The sequence below is a fragment of the Aptenodytes patagonicus genome, chromosome W (assembly GCF_965638725.1).
Source record: "Aptenodytes patagonicus chromosome W, bAptPat1.pri.cur, whole genome shotgun sequence".
In the NCBI taxonomy this organism is placed as follows: domain Eukaryota; kingdom Metazoa; phylum Chordata; class Aves; order Sphenisciformes; family Spheniscidae; genus Aptenodytes; species Aptenodytes patagonicus.
Window position 1 is genome coordinate 28,050,013 of NC_134981.1, and position 24,876 is coordinate 28,074,888.

Consider the following 24,876-nt stretch of genomic DNA (forward strand, 5'->3'; position numbering starts at 1 on the left):
GAGTACTGGAAAACACAGGAATTTTATATGTCAATTTGGACATTTTAATGATTGTTTCACTGATTTGTAATAGTCACAGCTTGCATCACTAGGATGATACTCTGAATATAACATTGGCCTGAGAAGGAGGTGTTGGACTGAAAACCAAACAAACCCCGCAGCTGTTAGTTTAAAGACTGTGTGAGCATGAGTGAGATAACATCTTTTTTTTTCTTCCTTTTTTTCCTTTTTCTCTTTTTTCCCTTTTTTCCCTTTTTTTCCCCTTTTTTTCCCTTTTTTCCCCTTTTTTTTTCCCTTTTTTTTCCTTTTTTTTTTTTCTTTTCTTTTCTTCCAGGCTATCACTCACGTTGGGATAGCCATGCAATGCAGCATTCTGTGACAGACTCAGGCTGTCCACCAATTAAATGAAATGGTGCGTTATTTGCTCGTGTCTTAACAAAATTCCACAGTTGCCATCTCCAGGCCTTCAGGAGAAGATAACTGAGCTGTCTCCCTTGGAGTCGTTCTGTTCCACTTCTGCCAGCAGACTGCTTTATTTGTAAATTTAGTGTTTTGCAGGCCACAGTGTGTGGTAATCTGGGGGAAATAATTCAGATGCTAATAATACTCTTCAGAAGTTGTTACTTATTAAGCCAGCTGACATTTAGAAAGAAGAATAGCCTGAGCCTGCCAAGTGATTCTAGCTCATTGCTGAGGAACATGCTACTGGTTAGAGCATTTAATTAGCAACCAAACGTCAGGGCCCTGAGGGCACTAAGGGGCCTCGGCCTCCCCTGGTGGAATATTCTATGTGCCAGGAATTCAGAGGCCGTTTTAAGCCTTACTTGACTTTCCAGTGCTCCTGGTACATTTTCCTCTGTCCTCGGCAGCATGCTTTGTTAGGAGTTCTGTATTGATTTTCCATTGTGAAACCATCTTCTCAAAAGCCAAATTATCTCTCTTTGTTAGAGTCTACTGACCTTCCGACTCACTTTGTTCTTCTAGATAAGGGGAGGTTCTTCATATATCCTGTCCTGATGTATGTGTAAAAATGCAAATTTGTTATTATTGTGGGAAATCCTGTAGTTCAGCATCACTGAATCAACCTTACCTTACCTTTATCACCTTATTTTATTACTTTTTGGTACTTGGGATCAAAAACTGGACGTGGTATTCCAGATGTGTATTCCAGGAGTGCTAGGTAAAGGCAAATAATCACTTATTAATGAGAGCTTAGCCTGTAGATATATCCCAGGATATTCTTGGCCTTCCTTGCCGCCAGGACTAACTGCTAGCTCATGTTTAGCCCACTGTCCACCTGAACCCCCAGCTCCATTTCAACAGAACTGCTCCCCGGGTAGTCAGTGTCCAGCCTGTCCAAGGGATTAGCCCATCCCAGGTACAGGACTTCACATTTGTCTTTGCTGAATTCCATGAAATATATGTGTGTGGGGTGGCAGAAGGGGTTTGGAGGTGCGTTTCATAAGTTTCATAAGTGGGGTGAACATGCTATGTAGTTTAGGTTTTTATTCCAGTGGTTTAGGAAGTTTTGTAGTTCTTCCTAAGTCATACCTGATTTTAACACTTTGTTATAAATCGGAATAGAATATACAAATAATTTTAAATTTATTTTCAAATCTTGGCATACATTATTAGTAAAATAGAGGAAGACAAAAAGATGCAATTTTGAGCATGCTTAGTGGTTTATGTGTTACTCCTTCACACGTGCATATTTTTTTAGCTCCTTGGTGGTTTGGAGTAATGTCCAGAATGCTGCATTTCTAGCAAAGGAGAAGTGTCCTGGTAGTGAAATGTTACCTGTGTGAGTATAATCTCTTACAAGCGGAGTTGTACCATTCCAGCCACCAATACTAATCATAAATATTGTTTTAATGTTTTTGGCTCTGTACCTTTCTTACATTTTACATCAATTATTTCTCTAGGTATTGCCAGGCATCTGAAGTGGTTGACCAAGACCTAAGGATTTGGAACAGTGGTGAGTAAATAAAATTAAGATTATTATTATCTGGTATTTTCACATGCTGTCTGACTCTGAAGTTTGACTGCTGTTTGAGGGATGGAAGATGTGCAGTAGGTTATTCTTTTTGAATATTTTCTTCTGAGCACCAAGTTCCTGTTCAGAGCATTCATCTGACTTTTTTAACCAGAGATTTTAAGAAGGTGAAGAGAAGGTAGTCTCAGTGACTGCTTTTGACTTAGAAAATACTGAACTTAAAGTATTTCAAGCAGAACAGTTTAATCTATGCTTGTTGAAGCAGTAACATACACTGTGACCCATTGTATTAAATGAGTGATGCCTGAATCCAGACTTCCCAGAATCACGTCAGTGTATACATTAAGCAATTATAAAATCAGATATCATTCTAGAATACATGGAAACCTAAGATAAGTTAATAAATTACTGCAAGCTGAATTTTTTCTTTCTTTAAACCCCCAAGCTTATGTCTGTGGTTCTTAATTCCCCCTCTGCAAACTGTGGTGTCCTTTGTAAAGATAGATTGTCTTGTTGATCCCCTACACCTTGCTCATTGCTGATCCTTTGCATCCTGTGTGCCAATGATGCACCTGCTGTGACTAGAGAAGAACACAGGGAGGGTCTAAGGAAGAACTTTAAAAATTTCAAATACTTTTTCAAGTGAATTTTGTTTAGTAAAGTGTTTATGAATATCTTATTTGCACTTCCCTGGCTGTAAGTGTAGGCTGACAGAGTGCACCTTACAAATGCAGAGATAAACTCACCAACTGTTAATTGTACTTAAAAATAATAATAATAATTAATCTTTAAAAAAGCAACTGTGTTTTCTTGCCAAGCGATAGTTATTTGGAATAACATAATATTTCTATTTCTCTGGTTTCCATAGCTGAGACAGTTTATGTGAAATATTTTGTATTTATGGGATCTTGTTTGATTTCAGTGCCATTGGCAGCAAATATAAGTTTTTAGCATCCATACTTTTGGTTGTGCACGCTGTTGACTCTGGTGACCAAAACCAGAGAAAATGCAATACAGTGAGAAACTCTTGCCTTGGTTTTGTCATCTTTTTTGCTTTTATGACCTCTGAGAATTATGTTTGTATAGTTCTTAATTTTTAGAAATACCATTTAGTTCAAACTTTGAAGGAATTTATCAGTGTAGAACATCATTTACCTTCCGGTAATTCTATATTTACTATCTCCTTTCTATTTCTGCCTGTATTTTATCAGGAGAAGCAAATAAGTGAATTTTAAGTGAATTTGTCAGTTAATTTTGGATTGTTCCTTTTTGTCTACTGTTTTAATATCTACCCCCACCCCTCACCCCCCGCCGATTCTTGGGACTAAACTGCTGTATTCATGGTGTCATCAATGCACAAGTAGAATTAATTTGATAGTTCCTGTGCACTTTCCATCCACCTTATCCCTCCTCCTTAGTAAGAATGAAACTTGTTCTTTCCTACTTCTGTAAGTGTTTGCGAGGGCATTCAGGAGTCCTCAAAAATAAGTGGTACGTTTTCTGATATTTACATTAGTTCATTTAGTACTCTAGAATAAATGTTACAGGTCCCTAGAATAAATGTTACAGGTCCGTGCCCACTTTGAATGTATTCAGTTATCTAGGATATTTTGGTCACGGTGAATACCAGAAGGACCCAGACAACATTCAAGTTCCCATAGAAAAATCCATGTTTTGCCCTTGCCCTTAAGTGTAGACTTAATAGGAGCAACGTTAAATTTCAGGATTGTGAAGAACTGTGCAAGAAGGAATTCAAACTACATTGAACCTCATCAACCAGTCTTGTCCTCACTGAGATACCTACATGTATATGGATTTATGTGGCTTCATTTACCTATGTGCCAGTGTGACACATTTATTCATGCTCTGTGTAAGTTAAGTGTTCCACAACACACAAGTGTGCCACTACGTTGAAATAGATGTGTTAACCCAACAGGTACCACTCCAGTGTATGTATTATGTAATCCCACAAAAAGCTGAAACTATTGTAAAGTTTCTTTACGGGTATACAAGGGACAATTCTGGTCTGTGCCTCTTCATGTGTAGGATCTAATAAAACTATATGCCTGATGTTCAGAAGTCACTTGTCCCAAACATTCTGAAAATAAAAACTATCCTTCTGTCAAGCTAAACATACCTATAGTTTAAGGGAAACTTGAAGAAAATATACCCAGTGTTTTTAAAAGTAACTCTAAAACTTGCTTATGACTGCTGCTTGTTGGTGACTCAAGTGTGTTTAAAAGTAGTCTTATAAACAACTTAATACATGTGAAGCAACTTCTAATTTTTTACTGACATTTAATTGCATGACTTCAAACTGAATTAATTTCCTTCTTTACAGAATACTGATACTTGTTATTTTATTATTAATATGGTGGGCATTCTGGTGGGATGTTCTGATACGGGGCCCTGATTCATCAAAGAATCAGAGGATATGCTTAAGGGCCATTGAAATACAGTTAAAAGGGTATTTGTTTAGAAACTAAGGAGGTGTTTAAGAGTCTTGTTGAACAGGAAAAAAGCTGAAGCACCAGCTTTTGTTAAACTGGAACCTTGCTCATATTACAGATTATAGTGAGATATCATACCAAACTTTCACAGCAGTTGCTAGGGATGAAAACTGAACTGTGTACTGTATGGTACTCTGTCTAGCCTCAGTACATCATAGGCAGTTAATATGGCTTTGTTTAACAATGAATATAGGTATTAATTCTTTCAAGTTTGATGTTCTTTAAGAAGCTACTAGTTAAGAATTAGAGAGACTTCTTGTTAATTTAAAATTGCTTCTTGGATACTGTTACAGATAATATGACTTATTTTATAGTAATGTGCCTCGGACCAGTTAAGAGTCCTATAGTGCTTAGCAACATAACAACAACACTAGCACATGCATTAAGAATGTGAAGATAACTTAAACAATGACTTGAGCAACTGTCAGCAGCAGTAGGTGGGAAGCCAATGTAGAGGGTTAAGTGTAGTGGTGATGGTAAAATTGCAAAGGTCAGATGCTGTGCTAGACGTCAGTGTTGGACATCTCTGGAAGGCAGCAGGTGTTAATGTGGTTGGGGAATGTTAGCCTGGGCACTCTGATGGTTGATAATGAGACTAGCCCTGAAAATGTGGAGGTTTGATCCCCTCTTTTAATAGCTGAACTTTCACCAGCCAATTGCCAGTATTTTTGCCACAGGTTGATATATGGGTGTAGTTCTTGGACCGTGGTCTTTTGGCATCCCAGCTACTCTGGAACCTGCAAGTTGATGTGACATATATCCTTCTATGTTACATGTAAAGATAACTATGAAAATAAATGCTTTGACCAGCCAGTCTGGTTCCTCTTCAGGTGATAATACTTCAGATTTTGTTGCACAAAAAGCAAGAGATGATTGTTACAAAAGTGCTTTTCATCTGTTAATGATAATTTCTTAGTGACAGTGCACTAAGAGCCACGTACATGAATTCCAACATGTCGTCTTTGTTGAGTGCTTTCACTAATGAGAGAACTCCCATTTTTTTCCTTTCAGAGAAAACCAAATATTTATTTATTGGACAGCTTATGATAGCAATGGTATGACATTTCATCCACAAATAAGCTGGAACAAGTCAAAAAACTGCAAGAAATAGATGAAGCTAAATTTTCTGCTTTTTTTTTTCTTTACCAGCCTCAGTAGCCTTTAGAAGCAATGGTCAAGAACAGAGCACTCATGCCTTTTCTGTCTCTGAAGTCTTCTCCCCTCCGCTCCCTTCATTTTTGTCCTTCTTTCCTACCCTTCTTACTCTTACTGTTTACATACAAGTGATTTTGGTCATAAAATTATGAAAATAATCTCCTAATTTTGTTAGAAGTAGTATTCTAGCGGTAGAAAAAATGCTGTTTCAAGCTAGTAGTAGTATCAGTAAGAAAACAACACTGGCTGGGCCTCTATTGTTAAAAACTGTTATTCTGTTGCATGATTTCAAGACCATTCAAATGCTGTTCAAGATGCAAGTGGTCATGCAAGAATCAACATTATCTAAATAGGAAGGAGAGGGGGAAAGCACACAAGTACTTGCAGTACAAACATACTTACACATTTTAAAATTCAGCTCCTCTGAATATCCTCAAAACTTTTACTAAGTTTTTGAAAAGCAACTGCTGCAAACAAAATTGCATTTCAGTGTTCACATAACCCTCTGTAAATCCTAACCATTGTCTGAAGCATATACTGCTATTCCAGCAATGACCAAAACAGTTCAAGTCAGTAGAGGAACAAGAAAAAAAAAAAAATGCTTCTCCTGTCCTCATTTCCAACACTGAAAGTGTTAAAACTTACTCTCAAGTTGCACCCAGCAGGAAGCAATTCCGCTTCAGCAATGGATTAAGTAGATGAACTAACAGATCTCTGTCACATCAAACTTCAATGTTCTACATTTTATCTAACTTGTCATTTAACAAGGAAAACCAAAAAGGCCCCAAAGAAAAGTCTCTCCACAAGACAGATTCAAGCAAGCATGAATTTAAGGGTTGCATGGAGCTGAATGCAGAAAGGGAAACACAAAACCAAGACCAAGGATGAGCTTCTAGAGTATGCTGTTATTTGCTAAAAATAAGTAAGATTGTGCTCTGGCTGCTATTTCTACAAACATCCCCATCTGGCCTCAGCAAACAGGGGAGAAGAGTGATGCAATTTCCATGGCACCCAGACCCTCAAAGCCAGACACCCATCACCTAGGTGTCAGCAAGCCCTTACACAAATCCTCTCAAATTACCACTTCCCACCAAGACCTGAAACTGGCTCCCTTTAACATCTGTTTATCTAATTGGTTCCTATAAGCCTGTAACAGTTAAACCTGTTGTTGCAAGGAGCAACAGGGAAAGGGGATTCTACATATCCACAGCTGGGCTGTTAGCAGAACAAATGGACTGCATCTGACTCGGTGACTCTCACCGAAATCCAGTTATTAAGCTGTGAGAACAAACCCTAAATGAAGCTGATGGCCTCAGCAACTGGGCTGAGCTCAAAGCGCTCATCAGCTGGTCTGTCATAACAGCACTCATAAGCAGGGGGCAAAGGCTTCAGAATTTCTCTAGTCAGTAAATTTAACAATCCTGGAAGAAGGTAGAAGGACTACAGTCATGGCAAATATGGAGTGAATCACTCATTCAAAGTGAAAACAGAATTTTTGTATGATACATTACCAAGTCAGCAATTTTTAGTTGGTTCCCACAAGGTGTAGTGGGTTGACCTTGGCTGGATGCCAGGCGCCCACCAAGCTGCTCTATCGCTCCCCCTCCTCAGCAGGACAGGGGGAGAAAATAAGATGGAAAAGAACTCGTGGGTCAAGACAAAGGCAGTTTAATAAAGCAAAAGCAAAGGCCACGCGCAGAAGCAAAGGAAAACAAACAGATTTATTCTCTACTTCCCATCAGCAGGCGATGTCCAGCCACTTCCCGGGAAGCAGGGCTTCAGTACGTGTAGCGGTTGCTCTGGAAGACAAATGTCGTAATAATGAATGACCCCCCTCCTCCTCCTTTCTCTTAGCTTTTATTGCTGAGCATGATGTCATATGGTATGGAATATCTCTTTGGTCAGTTTGGGTCAGCTGTCCTGGCTATGTCCCCTCCCAAGATTTTGCCCACCCCCAGTCTACTGGCCTTTGGGGGTGGGGAACGTTGGAGAGACAGCCTTGATGCTGTGGGAGCACTGCTCAGCAGTAGCCAAAACACTGGTGTGTTATCAACACCTTTCTAGCTACCAATACAGAGCACAGCACTATGAGGGCTGCTATGGGGAAAATTAACTCCATCCCAGCCAGACCCAATGCAATCTACACCCCTTATTCCATACCATTTGCATCATGCTCAGGTCCCACATAATTTAATACATATATATATGTATATATATATCTTCTAACCATCCCATTGTATTTAATTCTCATTACTGAAATCCCTTCTTACCAACGCTTACAACTTATACTACATACATAATTAAACCATCTTTATACCCAACATACAGATTTATACATTCTCATTAACTAATATCCCCTGTCCTTTAACAGATAGATATTATTCTCCCATTCCATGGGCTTCCTCCACTCCCCCAAACGTTCATAAGAACAGGCTATGACTTGGGCCCCATCTGTCAAGATGGGTGCTCAGGACAGGAGAAGCAGCATGTTCGATTGTTGGGCACCAACACCGGCTTGGTTTGGGTCATTGTTGCACTCGCCCGGTTTCTTGCGAAACTCACTCTTCGTCGGTTCAGGTCGTTCCTGCTACATTACTTCCTACAACATACAACTCGCATCACAGATTATTTTTCCCCCAAGGTTAAATCTCCTTGAGGCACACACCAGGTCTCCCCATCCTTCTGCATTACCCACCAAGTACACCCAGGTCCTTGAGCAAAAACAATCCCATGGATGGGTTTGCCTTTTCTCATGGGAGGAGCAATCCACACCGCCTTCCCCAGCCACTTCCCTGTGTGCGCTACGGGGACCTTATCTCCTCCCACAGTATGTAGGGTGTTTGTTTGGTGCTTCCATGCCCCAGTGCCCAATGCTCTCAACATAGTCTTTAACAGTCCATTATATCTCTCAATCTTTCCAGAGGCTTGTGGGTGATAGGAGATGTGATACACCCACTCAATGCCATGTTTCTTGGCCCAGGAGTTTATGAGGTTATTTCAGAAATGAGTCCCATTGTCTGATTTAATTCTTTCTGGGGTACCATGTCGCCACAAAATTTGCCTTTCAAGGCCTAACATCCACCGGGGGGGGATATTAAAAGAAACCCAGGAAAAGGGGTGATGATTAATGAAAATGTACTGGAAAATATGAGACTTGAGCATGACGCAGATGGTACAGAATAAGGGGTGGATATTGTCCTGGTTTCGGCAGGGATAGAGTTAATTTCCTTTCTAGTAGCTGGTACAATGCTGTGTTTTGGATTTAGGAAGAGAACAAAGTTGATAACACACCCATGTTTTAGCTGTTGCTAGGTAATGCTTACACTAGCCAAGGACTTTTTAGTTTCCCATGCTCTACCGACTGAGAAGGCTGGAGGTGCACAAGAAGCTGGGAGGGGGGCACAGCCAAACTGGCCAAAGGAACATTCCATACCATGTGACGTCATGCTCAGTACATAAACTGGGGAAAGCTGGCCGGGGGGGCCGCTGCTCGGGGACTGTCTGGGCATCGGTCGGCGGGTGGTGAGCAATTGCACTGTGCATCACTTGCTTTGTGTAGTATTATTATTATTTTTACATTATTATTATTATTTTATTTCAGTTATTAAACTGTTTTTATCTCAACCCACGAGTTTTTCTCACTTGTGCTCTTCCAATTCTCTCCCCCATCCCACCGGGGGTGTGGGGGGAGTGAGCAAGCGGCTGTGTGGTGCTCAGTTGCCAACTGAGGTTAAACCACGACAGATGGTGTTTCGCGCAGTGGCATGGTTTACAGGGTATGATTCTAGTCAACCGGTAGTTGTTTCCACCATGGTGAGTATGTAGTGCTTGTCTTGGCGTGTTCGTGACAGTGGTCCAATATAGTCAATTTGCCAGGCCTCGCCATATCGAAAACCCAGCCACCACCCTCTATTCCAGGGAGACTTTACTCGTGTGGTTTGCTTGGTTGCGGCACACGTTTCACATTCATTAGTGACCTGTGTGATGGCCTCCATGGTCAGGTCCACCCCTTGATCACGAGCCCATCTGTATGTTGCATCTCCCCCTAGATGTCCTGATGTTTCGTGGGCCCATCAAGCTACAAATAGCTCACCCTTATGCTCCCAGTCCAGGTCCACCTGAGCTACTTCAATTTTGACAGCCTTCTCTACCCGTTCATTGTTTCGATGTTCTTCAGTGGCGCAGCTTTTGGGCATGTGAGCATCTACATGACGTACCTTTAGAGCGATGTTTTCTACCTGGGCAGAGATGTCCTGCCATAATGCAGCAGCCCAGATGGGTTTGCCTCTGCGCTGCCAATTGGTCTTCTTCCACTGCTGTAGCCACCCCCATAGGGCATTAGCCACCATCCAGGAGTCAGTATAGAGATAAAGTACTGGCCACTTTTCTCGTTCAGCAATCTCTAGGGCTAGTTGGATGGCTTTCACTTCTGCAAACTGACTTGACTCACCTTCTCCTTCAGTGGCTTCAATGACTTCTCATGTGGGACTCCATACAGCAGCTTTCCACTTACGATGGTTTCCTACCACACGACAGGATCCATCAGTAAACAAAGCATAACACCTTTCATCTTCTGATAACTCATTATGTGGTGGTGCCTCTTGGACACGAGCCACCTCCTCAGGCAATGCTCCAAAATCTCTGCCTTCTGGTCAGTCCATGATCTCTTCCAGGATTCCTGGGCGGTTGGGTTTCCCCAGTCGACCTCATTGCATGATCAACGCTACCCACTTACTCCATGTAGCGCTGGTTGCGTGATGCGTAGAAGGGATGCTTCCTTTGAACATCCAGTGTAGCATGGGCAGTCGCGGTGCCAAGAGGAGATATGCTTCTGTACCAACAACTTATGAAGCGGCTCAAACCCCCTCATATGCTGCTAGTATCTCTTTTTCAGTCAGGGTGTAGTGGGCTTCTGATCCTCGATACCCCCGGCTACAAAACCCTAATGGTCGATCTCTGGTTTCTCCTGATGTTTTCTGCCAGAGGCTCCAGGAGACACCATGCTCCCCAGCTGCAGTGTAGAGTACATTTTGCACAGCTGGTCCTGTCCGGACAGGCCCAAAAGCTACCGCATGAGCTATCTCCTGTTTGATCTGCTCAAAGGCTTGTTGTTACTCAAGGCCCCACTCAAAATAGTTTTTCTTTCGGGTTACTCGATGGTTACTTACTTGTGAGAGGGCTCACAAGCTGACTATAACCTGGAATATGCATTCTCCAGAATCCCACAAGGCCTAGGAAAGCTTGTGCTTCTTTCTTGTTAGCTGGTGGAGACATAGTTGCTATCTTGTTGATCACATCCATAGGGACGTGACAGCATCCATCCTGCAATTTTATTCCCAAGAACTGAATTTCCTGTGCAGGTCCCTTGACCTTCCTTCTTTTTATGGCGAAACCATCTTTCAGAAGAATCTGAATTACTCTTTTTCCCTTCTCAAACACTTCTTCTGCCTTGTTGGCCCACACGATGATGTCATGGATTGTTGTGGTTTAACCTGGCAGGCAGCTAAACACCACACAGCCGTTCGCTCACTTCCCCCCCACCCCCCAGTGGGATGGAGGAGAGAATCAGAAAAGAAAAAAGTAAAATTCGTGGGTTGAGATAAAGACGGTTAAATAGGACAGAAAAGGAAGGGAAAATAATAATAATAATGATGATGATGATAAAAGAATATACAAAATAAATGATGCACAATGCAATCGCTCACCACCCGCAGACCGATGCCCAGCCAGTTCCCGAGCAGCGGTCACCGCCCCCTGGCCAACTCCCCCCAGTTTATATACTGAGCCTGATGTCACATGGTATGGAATACCCCTTTGGCCAGTTTGGGTCAGCTGTCCTGGCTGTGCCCCCTCCCAGCTTCTTGTGCACCTCTTTGCTTGCAGAGTACGGAAGCTGAAAAGTTCTTGACTTAGTATAAACACTGCTTAGCAACAACTAAAACATCAGTGTGTTATCACATTATTCTCACCCTAAATCCAAAACACAGCACTGTACCAGCTACTAGGAAAAAATTAACTCTATCCCAGCTGAAATCAGGACACTAGCTTTCCTGCATAGGGTCCCAATTGGCACTGGAGGATGAGGATTGTGCTTCTGGCCTTAGGAACAACTGGGAGAAACCAAGGTGAAGGAAAGCAAACAGAGTGTCTTTCTGAAGGCCTTTCCTTGTGTCTTGATAACTGGCAGAGAAAGGAAAGCTGTGTTAAAAGGGCTACACTGGTAAAACCAGTGTTGCTGGTTTTACTTGTTTTTGTTAACAGCCAGAGTAAATAGGAAGTTATATATTTGTACTGCTTTTCTTTTGTGAGCAACCTCTTTTCTGTGTCTGTGCTTTGCCCTTTTTTTTCTCCTATTTCATATAACTTATCTTTGTATGAATGCTTTTTTTTTCAGAGAACTTTAAGGTGATTTTAAAGCACTAACCCAAAATTGCACCTCACTTCCATTTAATAGAAACAGAAATAGTAGTGGACCTTTTTTCACTTTCTTTCCTTTTGTCTATTATCAGAGGGGAGAGAGGGTGAGTTACTGAGTCAGGAAAATATTAAGGTTTGGAGTTCTTTCCTTGGGAAGGCTCTGGGAACTTTCAGATGCTGCAAACCATGCTGAACTGATAATTTGTTTATGAAGCAACAAATATAATGGCTAATTTTAATTTTGTTATTTCTGCAACCTAGTGCAGTTCTTGACGTGGAGATGCCATGCCACAAACAGTGAGTAAATAGCAATTGCAGCCACAGGATTGAGTGTGGTGTAGCGCATAGGGTTACCTGTCATGACTCTTGCATTCGATTTCCGCCTCTGTTATTAACCTGCTAAGTGATATTAGGAAAGTTAATTCATTTCTTACCCTTTTTGTCTGTTTAGATTGCCAGGCCTTTCATCCAGATATTACACCTTAGTGCATCTCACTGTGCTTTGGTGCCTGTGGATTCCTTCAGTTGCTATTGTATTACCTGTCAGAGTTCAAGGAGTGTCTGGACAACGCTCTTAGTCATATGGTTTAGTTTTAGGTAGTCCTGCGAGGAGCAGGGAGTTGGACTCGATGATCCCTGTGGGTCCCTTCCAATTTGAGATATTCTATGATTCTATGATTCTATTTTTACTTGCAGAGTTTCTCTCATGCTGTGACATTAAATCTCAGGGACTCGCTGTGTGACATGGAATCCTGAAGACACTTGAATATTCATTCTGCAAGAAGAAAGCTAGTAATACTGTTCAGAGCATGGTTTAATGTTGCATCTGGTCTTGCACAACTGCAGGCTGATGCCAAAAGGGGTAGTACCACTTCAGCCTGTTCTTCCCCTCTCTTGCATCAGCCCCCAGCCCAAAGGTGAGTTCAAAGTAAGCAGCTGATTCAATTAAAAAAACCTAACTGCCTGGGAAGGAAAACTACATCAGATAAATACACTGGCCTGGCTTGTCCTGTGGCTGTGAAATTACTAGATGTAACACAAGGGAAAAACAGGGAATAAGCAGCTGGAAGTAGGTGGGGAGAGCAGTACTGTTTCTTTCAGCAACAGGTAATAAATACACCAGATGAGACGTAGCATGAAAATGTAGGCTTATTAAGAGCTGCATTTTGCAACCAGATTTTGAACATAGCAGAAGAATGGTTTGCAATGGATGTGACAGACCAACTTCATTTCTGCTGATGTTAGTTGCTGATGTTAGTTGCTGCTGTTACATATTCTTCACTGGAAGTATTTTTTTCTAATATTGGTTTATAATTGGTTTTGCTGAAGTTGCAATCATCTCTGATCCACATTGTGTTTTCAAGGCATATTTCTGATGCCTAAATATAATTTCCATTTAATTTTAATTTAAAGTCTACTTAATCTTGCAAATTGAACTGACAGAAGCTGTGCTTTATGTGATATATTCTACAGACCTTGTATTAATAATTTTCCCTTTAAACTCTGTCAAGAAACTTCATTCTTCTTTGAAAATGACTTCTGTAATTGGAGTTGACTCTCTGAAGAGCATTTTTCACCCACTGCCCTTTCTCTTAAAAACGTATACACCGGATTAGATTGGTTTCTTTGGTCTTATTTTCTTTGTGAGCCTCGTGTAATAAGATCTTGTGTTGAAGGACCTGTCTTTTCTTCCCCGCTTGCCCTAAGTGTCCATGAAATAAAGAGGGGCGAGCAGGAAGGAAGAAGGGAAAAGTGAAATGTTAAAATGATTTTGGAAAATGTAGTTACTAACTTTAATCGAAGAGCGTTTACACACAGCCCACACATGTTTGCAAGGACGTGAATATTTCCTGTCGATTGCTGTATTGGGTTTGCATGGCAAGGTTTTGGTAGCGGGGGGAGCTACAGGGGTGGCTTCTGTGAGAAGATGCCAGAAGCTTCCCCTATGTCCGATAGAGCCAATGCCAGCCGGCTCCAAGATGGACCCACCGCTGGCCAAGGCCAAGCTAATCAGCGACGGTGGTAGCACCTCTGTGATAACATATTTAAGAAGGGGGAAAAAAAACCTGTGCAACACCAGCAGCAGTCAGAAGAGAGGAGTGAGAATATGTGAGAGAAACAACCCTGCAGACACCAAGGTCAGTGAAGAAGGAGGGGGAGGAGGTGCTCCAGGCACCGGAGCAGAGATTCCCCTGCAGCCTGTGGTGAAGACCATGGTGAGGCAGGCTGTCCCCCTGCAGCCCATGGAGGTCCACGGTGGAGCAGATATCCACCTGCAGCCCGTGGAGGACCCCACGCCAGAGCAGGTGGATGCCCACAGGAGGCTATGACCCCATGGAGAGCCCGCGCTGGAGCAGGCTCCTGGCAGGACCTGTGAACCCGTGGAGAGAGGAGCCCACGCTGGAGCAGGTTTGCTGGCAGGACCTGTGACCCCGTGGGGGACCCACGCTGGAGCAGTTTGTGAAGAACTGCAGCCCGTGGGAAGGACCCACGTTGGAGAAGTTCGTGGAGGACTGTCTCCTGTGGGAGGGACCCCACGCTGGAGCAGGGGAAGAGTGTGAGGAGTCCTCCCCCTGAGGAGGAAGGAGCGGCAGAGACAACGTGTGATGAACTGACCGCAACCCCCGTTCCCCATCCCCCTGTGCCACTTGAGGGGAGGAGGTAGAGAAATCAGGAGTGAAGTTAAGCCCAGGAAGAAGGGAGGGGTGGGGGGGAAGGTGGTTTTAGATTTGGTTTTTATTTCTCATTATCCTACTCTGATTTGATTGGTAATAAATTAATTTTTTTTTTTCCCAAGTCGAGTCTGTTTTGCCTGTGATGGTAATTGCTGTCCTTAACCCACGAGCCTTTTGTTATATTTTCTCTCCCCTGTCCAGCTGAGGAGGGGAGTGATAGAGTGGCTTTGGTGGGCACCTGGCATCCAGCCAGGGTCAACCCACCACAATTGCATTCACGGCTGAGGTCGTGGAGTAAATTCAGCTAAGCAAGGGGAACAATTCAGCTGTTCAAAATGCAAGTGTGCCTCTGAGAACGCTGCAGCCTGACAGGGACCCTGGCTCTGAAGCCGTCTGTACAACTGACCTAACCAATGATGTTGCTGAAACTTCACATCTGTTCTTTCTTACTGCCCACTCTTCTGGCAACAGCCAATCTGCATTTTTTCCATTATAGGCAGCTGCTGGAACTAAAAAGAGCTTGAGCTCATGTTCAGATGTGCTAGATAGACTATGTTTTACCTTTCTTTTTTCCCCCTTCTTTCTACCGCATACTACAGCACACTGACATTTCAAAAGTGTGGGATCTGTGTGTTGTGCTCTCTAGATGTGTCTGAAGATAAGCAGATGTGTTAGCCTGTGCATACAAATAATTTCTTAGAAATGGAGCCATCATAATGTCTGGGAAAAGAGATATTCCGAAGAATATCTCGCAGTCAGTGAAAGAAGAAAGATTGAGAAGGACTGATTGTCAGGAATCACCAACGTTATTGTTGAAACCTGCTTTCTGCCCTGGCTGTGATTAGGGTTACTTTACGCAGAAAGTAGAGCAGTGCACAGAGCTCAACGGTGGAGCCAAGTACTTTATGTCCAAGTAGAACTGAACTGCTTGAAAGAAATCGTTCTTTTCATTTCTTGAGACTGACTTACCCTTTTTCTCTGTCCCACGGAGGAATTCTTTTCTTATATCCTTCTGATCCTCTCTAGCTTAAGCTATTGGAGCTGTTAGATTACTTTCCAAAGTTATTAAAAGGAGGGAGGCGTTAGGGCCTCTAAGCAAGCTTGCAAGTAACCTGTTGATGGCTGTTCAAACCCGTGTGTCTAAATACATTGTGGAATTGAAGCATATGAAAACAATATGGGGTTTATTTCAATAATTTGTGCAGGCAGACCATGGAAAAAGTATTCAATGAGAGTTATGAACTGACAGTTATCCTTGCAGATAGTTTGTGTGTGTGTGTGTGTATGTGTGTATTGGAAAAGTTGAGGCTGAGAAGAACAAAAAGAAATTCTGTACTAGGGAGGTTAAAAACATCAACTGAAATCTAACTCGTTCTCCAGATTGTGTTGAGCATATTTCTCTCTGGAAATTGGATACAGTTCATATCCCTTCCTGAAACTGCCAAATCCTTTAGGAGTATGATAATGAAGTAGTCTTGCATGCACATATGTTGAGACGACATTATATTTAATGCAATTAAAGCATTTTCTAGGTCTGCCTCCCTGGCATTCTCACCAGTCCATCCTCTGATGGCTGGTTATCAAGCTGGTTTTGTTTGTTACTGAATTTGTTTTGATGACTCTTTTCCTGGCAGCTGGAGGGACTCCACCTCAGAGGTACTGCTAGCATACTAATGCTTATGAAATATAGAGGGGATGCTGCTTAGCATACAGATGCAATATATAGGTGAACCAAAAGAATTGACCAAATGCCATGACTCTCACTTGGAAATGGAAAGTCCTTATTCCATTTATTTTTACTTCTTTTAATCACCAGTCTGTGTGTACACTTCCTTCTTATTAAAGGAAATCAGTGAACAGTAATAGCACACTGTAATTTGTGCTACATTTCAGCAAAAGATTTCAAAAATTCATCACTTCTGTTTTAGGATCTAACAAAACAATTAACAATTTTTTTAATAACTTTTTCTTGGATCTAGAATTAACTGTGAAATGCAGTCCGTGATAAATAGCAATTTCCTGATCACAAGTCTTGCATGTAGGGTATAGGAAGGTCAATGGAAAGGAAGAAAAAGTGTAGCAAAGATGGAGGAAACAAATCTACATGAGACATCAGCTGTGGCAGTAAGTCCTTTGTATTAAAAATAAAGTTTGTCTTTATATTCTCAAGCTGTTTTGTTAAGTATATACTGACAGATTTTGCGCAGACGTATGTAGAGTGCAGACCTGACTAGAGTTTGGCCTATGATGTCCTTTAATAACGTGTTTTAATCTTTCTCTAAAGATTGTTGCCTGCTTGTAGTAGTTTCTCTTGTCAGTAGTCTTGTGTAATGTTAGAACCTTACAATTTGATGTAAGATTTAACAATACTATAATTTTAGTAATGTACATCATCTATATTCTGTTCCTGCCTGAAGGTCTTTTGCATGGCTGCTAGAAGGAGACATGTTTGGGGGTAAAGAGGAGTTGCAAAGGCTGGAAGGAATTTCCCCTTCCTCTATTTGAGATTCTCTGCTTTATGTATCACTTTTAACAGTGATACATGACTATGTTGCGCTCGGTCTGAGTGTAGTTTTTCATTCATGCCTGTCCTATATTCTGATGGTCTTGCAGTGGTCGGTGTTCACTGCTGTGCCTGTTGCAGCTCACCTGTCACTCTCATTAATGAACCATTGCAGACATATATACTGTGTAAGTGGGGAAGAAGGTGTTCATGGTGAACTGAGATATTTTTCTGTTCCATCTTGGCTGTGCTATGGAAGAGTTCACTCTAGGCAGAGCAGAAATGAAAATGAGATAAAAAGTAAATAAAAGCTCAGAGGAAACAGTAACTTCTTAAAAAAGCATTGGAAGTACTTGAGATGATTGGCTTTATTAACCTGAAATAATATGAAATGACATTTCATGAGATGACGGTCTAGCAAGGCTAGAACTTAAAAGCTATTTCTGAGCCCAAAGATGCATATAGATCCTCAGTGCTGTTTTCAAATGTGCCTGGAGGCACAGCTCAGAATTTCATACCTACAGAAAACCTGTCAGGAGTCTTGGGGATTTCAAGATATTTGGATAGCCTTAAAAGAAAATCTGGTTACATTGGAGCACTTTTAATAATTTTACCTGTTACAGCATCAAATAGCTCTACATACCAGTAGCAATCTTCTAATGCTGACTGAGTTTGATTCAGAATGATTATAAAGTGTAATTAAGATACGTTTGAAGTGTTTTGCAGTCATTGGAGAAAAGGAATTATTTGACTCATAAATTCTTGGCTGACATTATGGAATGTAGTAATAGGTATCCATAATTGTGATGGTCTAAGGAAACATCCAGAAAGAGAAAAAAAAAAGGGATTTCAGATAGATAGGCCTTCTTCAATGATACTCTGGAAAAGGGAAGAGTTTCTGCATTTACTTATGAGTACCAAAGTCTCAACTTATCTGTTAGGAACATTTGTGTTTTAAACGTTGACTTTGTAGAATTTCACAAAGGTTGGTGAAAATTATAGGAGTAGATGAAGAAAGGGATGAATAGCAAACAAAACAGTTTAAAAAAATAAAAGCTAGTGGATAGAGAGTTCTTAAAGAAACAAAGGTTGAAAGATATTAATACCCTGACTCCCACAAGGTAAATAACACTTGTTGTTCCTCCCACCCCTTAAGATGGGAGCTAATAAACTTTCGGGTGTCCAAGTGTGAGGCACATAATCTGTTAGGGTATCACAAGAGTTTCTGAGGAACTTCCAAGGGTGGTGGTGGTGTCACCTCAGTACAGCGTTGGGCCCAGCTGCTTAGGTAGCATAATACTGGGGTAGAAAGCATAGAAGATGGCACAGAGAAAAAATACTTTGAAAAGTGTTTCATGAAGTCATTTTAAAACTAGACTGTAGAAAGGAAATTAGCTGTACAAGAGATTAATATGGCGCACTGGAAGAAAACTGCAGGGCTCTCTTGCTTTCTCAGGCTGTGAGATGTTTGGGCTTAAAGATCTGCAAAACTTATGATGAAGTGTTAGTTCCTTTCCTTATGCTGGATGCTGATGATACAGAAGATATTACGGCTCCTGCTCTACAAACCCTTATGCACATCGCTTAGGTGTATGAGAATTCCTTCTGAAAGTGAGAATCACCTGTGACTGCACAGAGGGAGATATGTCCGTAAGTGTCTGTGGAACTGGGACTGATACTGAGCTCGGTATCGCTTTGTTCCATTTTCACTTTTTCTTTTGGAAAAAAATAATGTTACTTCTAATTTAAATTCACTGAAATATTCTGCATAAGTGAAGAGCTGAGTTTGCTCAACTCTTGCAATACTTCCCTTTTCATAAAAATATTTTGAATCTAAACAGGGACTTTGACTCCAGTTTTTTTACTACTTAAGGCTAAGCTCCCATCTTAAGGGGTGGGAGGAAAACCAAGTGTTATTTACCTTGTATATTGGGTCTGGCTGGGATGGAGTTAATTTTCCCCATAGCAGCCCTCATAGTGCTGTGCTCTGTATTGGTAGCTAGAAAGGTGTTGATAACACACCAGTGTTTTGGCTACTGCTGAGCAGTGCTCCCACAGCATCAAGGCTGTCTCTCCAACGTTCCCCACCCCCAAAGGCCAGTAGACTGGGGGTGGGCAAAATCTTGGGAGGGGACATAGCCAGGACAGCTGACCCAAACTGACCAAAGAGATATTCCATACCATATGACATCATGCTCAGCAATAAAAGCTAAGAGAAAGGAGGAGGAGGGGGGTCATTCATTATTACGACATTTGTCTTCCAGAGCAACCGCTACACGTACTGAAGCCCTGCTTCCCGGGAAGTGGCTGGACATCGCCTGCTGATGGGAAGTAGAGAATAAATCTGTTTGTTTTCCTTTGCTTCTGCGCGTGGCCTTTGCTTTTGCTTTATTAAACTGCCTTTGTCTTGACCCACGAGTTCTTTTCCATCTTATTTTCTCCCCCTGTCCTGCTGAGGAGGGGGAGCGATAGAGCAGCTTGGTGGGCGCCTGGCATCCAGCCAAGGTCAACCCACTACACCTTGTGGGAACCAACTAAAAATTGCTGACTTGGTAATGTATCATACAAAAATTCTGTTTTCACTTTGAATGAGTGATTCACTCCATATTTGCCATGACTGTAGTCCTTCTACCTTCTTCCAGGATTGTTAAATTTACTGACTAGAGAAATTCTGAAGCCTTTGCCCCCTGCTTATGAGTGCTGTTATGACAGACCAGCTGATGAGCGCTTTGAGCTCAGCCCAGTTGCTGAGGCCATCAGCTTCATTTAGGGTTTGTTCTCACAGCTTAATAACTGGATTTCGGTGAGAGTCACCGAGTCAGATGCAGTCCATTTGTTCTGCTAACAGCCCAGCTGTGGATATGTAGAATCCCCTTTCCCTGTTGCTCCTTGCAACAACAGGTTTAACTGTTACAGGCTTATAGGAACCAATTAGATAAACAGATGTTAAAGGGAGCCAGTTTCAGGTCTTGGTGGGAAGTGGTAATTTGAGAGGATTTGTGTAAGGGCTTGCTGACACCTAGGTGATGGGTGTCTGGCTTTGAGGGTCTGGGTGCCATGGAAATTGCATCACTCTTCTCCCCTGTTTGCTGAGGCCAGATGGGGATGTTTGTAGAAATAGCAGCCAGAGCACAATCTTACTTATTTTTAGCAAATAACAGCATACTCTAGAAGCTCATCCTTGGTCTTGGTTTTGTGTTTCCCTTTCTGCATTCAGCTCCATGCAACCCTTAAATTCATGCTTGCTTGAATCTGTCTTGTGGAGAGACTTTTCTTTGGGGCCTTTTTGGTTTTCCTTGTTAAATGACAAGTTAGATAAAATGTAGAACATTGAAGTTTGATGTGACAGAGATCTGTTAGTTCATCTACTTAATCCATTGCTGAAGCGGAATTGCTTCCTGCTGGGTGCAACTTGAGAGTAAGTTTTAACACTTTCAGTGTTGGAAATGAGGACAGGAGAAGCATTTTTTTTTTTTTCTTGTTCCTCTACTGACTTGAACTGTTTTGGTCATTGCTGGAATAGCAGTATATGCTTCAGACAATGGTTAGGATTTACAGAGGGTTATGTGAACACTGAAATGCAATTTTGTTTGCAGCAGTTGCTTTTCAAAAACTTAGTAAAAGTTTTGAGGATATTCAGAGGAGCTGAATTTTAAAATGTGTAAGTATGTTTGTACTGCAAGTACTTGTGTGCTTTCCCCCTCTCCTTCCTATTTAGATAATGTTGATTCTTGCATGACCACTTGCATCTTGAACAGCATTTGAATGGTCTTGAAATCATGCAACAGAATAACAGTTTTTAACAATAGAGGCCCAGCCAGTGTTGTTTTCTTACTGATACTACTACTAGCTTGAAACAGCATTTTTTCTACCGCTAGAATACTACTTCTAACAAAATTAGGAGATTATTTTCATAATTTTATGACCAAAATCACTTGTATGTAAACAGTAAGAGTAAGAAGGGTAGGAAAGAAGGACAAAAATGAAGGGAGCGGAGGGGAGAAGACTTCAGAGACAGAAAAGGCATGAGTGCTCTGTTCTTGACCATTGCTTCTAAAGGCTACTGAGGCTGGTAAAGAAAAAAAAAAGCAGAAAATTTAGCTTCATCTATTTCTTGCAGTTTTTTGACTTGTTCCAGCTTATTTGTGGATGAAATGTCATACCATTGCTATCATAAGCTGTCCAATAAATAAATATTTGGTTTTCTCTGAAAGGAAAAAAATGGGAGTTCTCTCATTAGTGAAAGCACTCAACAAAGACGACATGTTGGAATTCATGTACGTGGCTCTTAGTGCACTGTCACTAAGAAATTATCATTAACAGATGAAAAGCACTTTTGTAACAATCATCTCTTGCTTTTTGTGCAACAAAATCTGATACCCAGTAGTTTGGCATGTGACCAAGGGTGTCACCTGCATGCTTCATGTCTGGATGCATATATGTAAAAAGGCAGATTCCTTTTCCCTTCACCACAGTAATGAAATTGTAAAATGTAATTATGGGCACTGCTGCTGAGGTTCCTAAATGTATGACTCAAGGAAAACACCAGATGTGACTCATGATAAAATCACAAGAGCTGGAAATCATCTGAGCTCCCTTAGTTTTGGTTGGTATTGGTTATAGTTGCACATTTCTTTACAGGATCATGCTTGTAGGTTCACCTAGCATCATATTTTTGCAGTGTTATCCATGCTAATAAAAAGGAAAGTAATATCACTGGGAACTATGCAGTGGTATTTGGATGATGGGACTTTTTTTTCTGTGCCAGGTGATGAAATTGTAAGTATTGATTTAAGTAATTATACCTCATCCTTCACAAAGGGACAATATAAGTTTGACTTCATATTGGTTAAACATAAGATATTAAATAATGTGACACAGATCTTTATGGTTTGATTCATTGGAAGCTAGCGTATTGTAAAATGTCATGTATTTAATAAATGGATCGCTTTCCAAAATAGGTCCATAAAATTGGGCTTTTAATATTCATATGATTGTTTCCATTCTTGTCCACGAGAAACAAGAGAGAGTCAGAATAGTGGACTCTTAGATGAAGAGAACATGAGTCCATTTTCCACCTAAGTTTAATCTGTAGATTACTTCCATATTCTTAGCTGTTTGTGTGTGCATGTATTAGTCCAGTTTCCTAACTCGCAAAGGTTGCAATGATACAGCGTCTATTGTAACAGTCCAGCAATTTGCAGTGTGCCTAAATCAACGAGAGTTTTATATGAAGTTATGTCTTTTGTCAGATTTTCCAACCAGGGTAGCCTAATCCACCCAGGTTTTTTAGGCATTTTTAAAATGTTGGCTGTGTTCAAATTTCAAATAATCAGCACAACTGTAAGAGTCATTACATGATCCACCTGGATTTAATGCTTGAAGTGAGAAACGGCTGTGGCTTTTTCAAGAGCTATTCCTATGATGTTTCTGTGCACACAATTAAGTTTGAATGAAGAATATATCCATATCTGTAGTAATGCTGGTACACCTCTGTCCAGAGTCCACTGAAGGTAGGTGAAAAACTCCCATTGGCTTCAGTGAGCAGTGACTACACCCTTAGAAATGGAGTATATGTTGAAACACACCTCATCCTAAAAGACTCTTCTAGAACTTCACAGAATTTGGCATGTTATTTGAAAAAGCCTGCAATGGGGTTGTTACTAGAACATTATTAAGTAGTTTTATTTCTTTCACCTCATTATATTTGAGGCATTTCTTTTTTTCACCTCTAGAGTCTATAAATCACAGGGTTAAAAGAGGCCCAGAGAGAAATTTAACAAATATTAGCCTCAGATGTTTTAGAAGTGCTTGGAGAAGAAGAGCGCAGAGAGAGAAAACAGTAGATAAAAGGTTGGACCTTTTGTCATTGCCCTAATTATTTTTGGAACAAAAGCAGTGGGTTTTTTTTCTTTGGGACATAAGTGTATTTAGATGGAAAAATCTGTTGAATTGTGAACTGCTCCAATTCTCCTGCTTTTTAATTTTTAAATAGTTTTGGGTAGTTTACAGCTTACAACTTCATTTGTTTAAATTCTGTGATTTGAGGAAGAAGAAAAAGAGCTAGTCAGACTCAAATCTATTTCTAAAAGTCATAACAATGTGATGTTTCTATGGCATAGTCTAGAACAAAGTCTGTTGTGTAAAACTTTTATCATTTGATCTAAATTTATAACAGAATAGATGGTTTTGATATGGAAAAATTATTTAAACAGTGATGGAATGGAGTTGGTTTGATGTTTGCTGAAGTGTGATGAAGTGCATACTGTAGTAAAGAACATTAATTAAATGGATGCAAAAGTCTTTGTGGTCTTATTATTATGATGATCATCTTTTGGTAAAGGTCTAGACTGAGTTTTCCAGTTGCTAAAGCATTTTGCTGACTTGTGCATGATGGATTACAGTTGCACAATAAGGGTTGATGGCAGATATGCTGATTAACATACTGCCTTTATAATTTTAACAAAATAAGAGGCATTGTCCCAGATCATTATCATAATCTGTAATTCTCAAATGTTAGCATTAGTGTTATCTAGTACTACTGTTAGCTATTGCAGGACAGAATTGCCTGCTTGCTCCTTTTAAAAGCTGAATTGAATTGTATCCCTTTGTTCCAAGGGGGAGCTCAGCTTTTGGAATAGAGTAATCCTTAGTAGCTGACTTGTCCTTTCTAAAGTATAAAAGGATAAGGGGAAAGTATGGTTTTGCAGAAGGAAAAAAGAACAACTTGGGACTCTAAATCACACAGACTTTTTGGAAGTTGTGTGCAGCATATTGAATACTACTGAATCAAGAGCAAATTCCAGCCTTTTCTTTGCTGAGTGGAAAGCCTTCCTGCAGCGGTATTAAAAAACAAAAAGCGTTCAGTGTTGTTCAGCTTCTGCTTTTTTTCAGCTGTAGTAGGAATATCCTCTGGAGTTTGCAGTGTTGTAGAAGCTATAAATTATGTAGCTTCTGTCAGTACAGAACAGTACAGTATTTCCAGTACAGTATTTTGTTTACCTGTAGCTGCCACCTTTGAAGTGCAGAGTTGTTTCATGCAGTCCTTTGTTGTTCTGTTCTGTTCTAAGCTGACATTTACATGTTACAAAAAATAATTAGTACCCAAGCATTTAAAAGTTTGAATGATTTCTGTTTCCCATATAGACTATGGCTTTTAATTGCAGTGGAAAGGTTTGGTTTTGTTTTGTTTTGTCTTATTTTTGCCGTTGTTGTTGGTTTTTTTGTTTGTTGTTTTTTTTTTTTCCAAAGCAGAATTCCAAAATTTTTGCAGGAAGAGAGAATAGCTGTCTGATAGACAAAAGTATATTGTACGCTGATGCTAAAAATCACTAGAAATACTTCCAAAAACCTTCCTGCTATGTTGGTTAGAAAATTGGGTCATCTGTGTGCTTCATTACTGTGGTTTGATTTATATTGCCTAATTGCAGCTAGATTTCTGGGGCTTTAGAATTGTTCATTCCATTAGGAAAAATAGTAGCTTTTTGTTTAAAGAAGAAGAAAAATTTCTGACAGGAAGCAAGGAAGGCTGTATGTACATCTTCATAAAATTGTCACTGAAAAATAAATGCCTGTATGCATACTCAGAGGCCATTGTTGTGGGTTCCTGGCTGGAAGCAATTT

At 40.8% G+C, this 24,876-nt stretch overlaps 1 long non-coding RNA gene across 1 annotated transcript; it reads left to right on the forward strand.

Annotated features, from left to right (window-relative positions):
• Nucleotides 1-1,927: 1,927 nt before the first annotated feature.
• LOC143172129 (uncharacterized) lies at nucleotides 1,928-19,616 on the forward strand. The gene is made up of 2 exons (XR_012997301.1): nucleotides 1,928-1,975; nucleotides 19,518-19,616. It is a non-coding gene; the product is annotated as an uncharacterized LOC143172129 (long non-coding RNA).
• Nucleotides 19,617-24,876: the final 5,260 nt, after the last annotated feature.